The sequence below is a fragment of the Eucyclogobius newberryi genome, unplaced genomic scaffold, assembly GCF_026437365.1.
Source record: "Eucyclogobius newberryi isolate DKJ021-1_F unplaced genomic scaffold, fEucNew1.0.hap1 SCAF_10, whole genome shotgun sequence".
Classification (NCBI taxonomy): domain Eukaryota; kingdom Metazoa; phylum Chordata; class Actinopteri; order Gobiiformes; family Gobiidae; genus Eucyclogobius; species Eucyclogobius newberryi.
In genome coordinates this window covers 24636460-24641571 of record NW_027315724.1, presented here as the reverse complement: position 1 = coordinate 24641571, position 5112 = coordinate 24636460, and positions in this window count along the sequence as shown.

Here is a 5112-nt window from a genome sequence, read left to right as displayed (position 1 = left end):
TGTACTATGATTGTGTTATTAGCGACTTGACGTTAACAATTTGGGCCTGTACTGCCATCTTGTGGCTATGAGTCAATACAGCATCTTTAGTGAAACAAAAGTAAATTTCTGTCAATTTCAATCATGCTTATTATTATTATTAGAAAAAACGCAAACTGATCTCAGGATTGATGTTTGGACTTTGATTCACTGGCACCCTCTTTCTGAAGGCCATTTAAATGATCATCGCCAAGTAATGGGTCGATACTTGACAGACAAGAGCCCAATTAACACAGCAATTAAGTAAAGGCATTGGCCTAACTTAACTGTTAAAATACAGCAAAACATTTGAAATTGTAAAATGTTTACTAAGCATCTTCTATATTAATTTAGATACAGGTTAAGAAGGTTAAGGTTAAGAAGTGCAACGTTTTATTCTGATACTAGTGGATAGACTAGTACTTTTGAAACGTTTAATTTAACAAAAAAGAAAGTGAAGTGAAAAGAAACATGAATCCTCAATGAACATAACAGCAAAGACCAACATTTGGAATGTATTTATTTAAAGTCCATCTGCCTACAGATTTCAGGGAGCTCAGGCTTTGTCAGTTTGACTGGTCAAACATGATCACCTGTGGAGCCCTAATATTTGTACTCAGGGCAACTCAGCGTTATATTTATTATAATATACCCTACTATGTTGTAAAGGTACTCCAAATCAGCATGCAAATGTATTCTTACTTTTGGGTAGTCAACATTTCATAAATGAGTAAAAGTATGCTGTTGTAAGCAGAAGGTATAAAAGTACTTGTAGAATAGTTTCCTCAATTATTTTACCACTACATTTTTTTCTTGTACTCAAGTAGCGTAAGATTATTTTGATGTAACTTAACTGTTACTTGAGTACAATTTTGGGCTACTCTACTGTACCCCTGAGCCCTCTGGTGACATAGCATTAGACTTACACCATGAATGTGATCCCTAAAACAGAATTTACAGCCTTATTTGTAGCCTAAATTGTGACCTTTTTAGCACCCAGCTGTCCCGGCACCAACACGTCTGTCTCAAGCACTATAAATGCCTGTGACACACTAAAGCTCATATTGAGTACACATACGCTATACATACCAGTACTATATATTAGAAGCAATGGAGATGTTAAACTTCCTACTTTGTGTAATTACATCTATCCAATTCCACAATAGAATAAGAATTAAATTCCATCTTTTGGAATCGGGCAGGGGTTCCTAAAGTGGGGTCTGAGGCCTCCCGAGGCCTCCTAAGGGGCCCAGGAGGCACAGTAGAGGTAACCTCAAAAGGTTGTCCACAAGAGGAGCATAAAATAATGTAGTGTTTGCATTCAACTTAACATAATTCATTTGAATTCAAGTATTATTATGGACCAATGGTTCTCTCTAAAGTGTTTAATAGTATTATTCCAAGTGAAAATTAGGTCTAAAATTATATTTATTACTGCTACATTCGTTATGACAAAGTGGATGAGGTTTACTCTAACCAGGAGATTGCACTGTGGTACAAGTACCAAAGGTCCATAGTTTGAGAAACATGGCCACAGGCATTATTATATGTATTTGAAGGAAAAACATTATTTTGAATTGAATGTGAATTATTAATGGGGGGACTTGTGCGATCAGTCAATGGGGGCAGCTCCACTGCAGACTGGGAACAATGGGTCTACTGAATAAAGGAAACAGGATTTGGTATGTTGCTCGGCCAATAGGCAATAGTTCAGGTCAGTCCTACGTAATTCCCCTAACCCCACTAAATATTCTCTTATGTTTAAAATAAGTGTTGTTTGAAATTGCGTTCTCACAAAATTGTGTTCCCATTTTATACCATATTTCTACCACTTCCATCTATCCATATCCATATTCTTTCACTTACTTGGGGAAGTAGTCCAAGCAGAGATGCCCAGATTCCCCTTTCAATTCTTACATCCTCCTCCAGGAAGATCCCACTGTGTTGCCGAGCCGGCTGAGATACGTAGTTCCACCAGCATGTCTGAGGTCAGGTCCAAGAGGCGTGCCACTTCAGCAGATTCCTCTAAATGAAATGCATCATTGGTTGTACTCCATCCTCCCTCAGGTGATTGAGCTCATCTCTAACGGCATCCCCCGGCCTCCCTTGGAAAATAATTTCAACCATTCTAGATATTGTCTTTTCGGTCATGACTCATGACCCAGCGCTCATGACCATAGGTGACCAACATTACACCTAATACATACTGAAGATGCCACATTGATCCAATTGCCCATCTCCCTCCCTCACTTTAAAACAAGCCAGTGACTTGAAAAAACATTCTATTGAGAATGGGACACTTGTGGTTCTACTAGGTCACACATTCTTCACCTTAGTCCTTAGCAATGGGCCCTGGACTCTGCACAACGGGAACACCCCTGGGAGATACACAGAACACAGTCAAACGCTATCTCTAAATCTAAAACACATGGGCTAGTAAGCATAAAGTACAGCTTCTCAGTGTTTTTTCTAAGGTTCAGCAATTGCCTCACAGCAAGAAGGTCCTGGGTTCAATTCGTGGGAGGCGTGGGTGGGGCCTTTCTGTGCGGAGTTTGCATGTCCAGCCTACATAGCTCCTCTGGAAGTTTTGGTTTGCCCTACAATTAAAACATTTACAATAGGCTCTGCTCTGGGGCCAGGACTCCGAGATCAAAAATGTCAGTGGTTAAATCATGGTAAATAATAATACAAATCATCCATCCTCCTCAGTCTAGACCTTCCCAGGCTTGCTGAGTGAGGAGTATTCAAATCAAATCAAATCAATTTATTTTTGTAAGGCCCAAAATCACAACAACAGTTGCCTCTGAGGGCCACAGGGAGAAATGAATCAACAATGTCTGTGGTGGCGATGGAGTCAGACAATGTCTGTGGTGGCGAGGGACGATGTCCCAGGGTCCTCTGTCCTTAGACTCTCCTTCTCGGCCAGGAAAAACTACAAAAAAAAAACCTCTTTGGGAAAAAAGCGTAGAAACCTGGAGGAGTTCCAGTGAAGGAGAGATCCGACTCTCACAGACGGACAGACGGACACGAGGGAGACTGGAGCTGGACCCACTCTTCAGGCAGATGAGGGACCGACTGAGGCGAACTGGACCCACTCTTCAGATGAGGGACCGACTGAGGCGAACTGGACCCACTCTTCAGGCAGAAGAGGGACCGTCTGAGGCGAGCTGGACCAACTCTTCAGGCAGATGAGGGACCGTCGGAGGCGAGCTGGACCCACTCTTCAGGCAGATGAGGGACCGTCGGAGGCGAGCTGGACCCACTCTTCAGGCAGATGAGGGACCGTCTGAGGCGAACTGGACCAACTCTTCAGGCAGATGAGGGACCGACTGAGGCGAACTGGACCAACTCTTCAGGCAGATGAGGGACCGTCTGAGGCGAACTGGACCCACTCTTCAGGCAGATGAGGGACCGTCTGAGGCGAACTGGACCCACTCTTCAGGCAGATGAGTATTGCCATAATTGCAACCAGTCCTCTTCCTTGAAGAGAATCACCACTGCCTGGTCTGCCCCCAGAGCATCAGAATGTTGCAGAGAAGTGTCAGCCAAGACAAAGCAGCATCCAGACGTATTGTACCATTTTACTTTTATTTGTTGGGTCACTGTAAGGCCCTGTTAAAAGGACATGGTGCCCGTGCACTATCTTTGAGGGTAGCACAAGTTAATCTATTATTTCATTGACTCCTTGTAATCTTTATTAAGCCACTATTGCTAAGACAAATAAGAAAAGGAAGAGTAACAGTTATCATAATGCATAATGGATACATTATGCATACACCCCCTGGGAGGTAGAGGACTCAGGGCCAAGGAGGTCAAGTCGCTACTGAACTTTCTCGCCCTGGACATGAACTATGTGTGAGCCAATCTCTCTCAGCAGGAGGCTACTGTCCATTGACCAGAACCTCTGCAATTAGTCTCATCAACACATCATAACTTTAACACTGCCCTGCATTTACACTGCAAGTTCTATACTGTTTATCTGTCCATATTATTTATTCTGTACTAGATCTATTCTGTTTTTATTTTATCAATCATACTTATTTCATAATGCTTCCGATATTATTATGATTATATAGTCAGCCCATGTTATTATCATTTCTTTGTGTGCTTGTGAAACTCACTGTTCACTGACATTGGCTGTAGTAATTTTGAGGAATTTAAGTACAGTGGGCACACACACACACACACACACACACACACATTTGGAAACGACAAGAGTCGGTCGAGGCCCGGGAGTGAACCCATGAGGCCAAAGTGGTAACAACAACATGCTTTTTGTTTTGTTTGCATGTTTTTGTGTCTGTGTGCGTGTTTTCTTTTTGTGTGTGTTTTAGTATTTTCTAAGGTTGTCATCATTGATAAATCTCACTAATCTCAATACACAGCATTTTCCAGGCCAAGCTTTTAACAAAGTTCAGTTGTATGACAATTTCAAAATCCGGCTGAATTTTAGCTCCTTCATGTGTCTGTGTCATGCACTGGGTTATAAGCTGCCATTACCTGTGCACAATGAGCACAAATACTGATTGCCCTGTCGACATGTTTGATATTTGTTGTAATTCATAGGGTCCGAGCCCTGCTGAAGCGAGGGGAAAGCAGCGTGCACACAGTAAAATACTTTGCAGGCAGCAGGAAACACAGGAAACAGGGATAAGATGTTTGCCTCTGACACTTCTTCTGAACAAATCATCACACACAGACGGTGTCTCTCCCACCACCTTAAGACATTGTGCAGGAGAGCCGACCCCTGTCTTCACAGACATTTTTAACACCTCCCTGGAGTCATGCCATGTCCCAGTCTGCTTCAAGTGGTCCATCATTCTCCCTGTCCCCTAGAAGCCCCGGATCACTGGACTTAATGACTACAGGCCTGTGGCTCTGACGTCTGTTGAACGCCTGGTCTTGCCCACCTCCAGTCCCTCACCTCCCCCTGCTGGCCCCCTGCAGTTCACCTACAGAGCCAACAGGTCTGTGGACGTCGCCATCAACCTGGCACTCCAGGATCCTGTTTGTGGACTTCAGCTCTGCATTCAACACGATCCTCCCCGCTCTGCTCCAGGACAAGCTCTCCCAGCTCAACGTGCCTGACTCCAC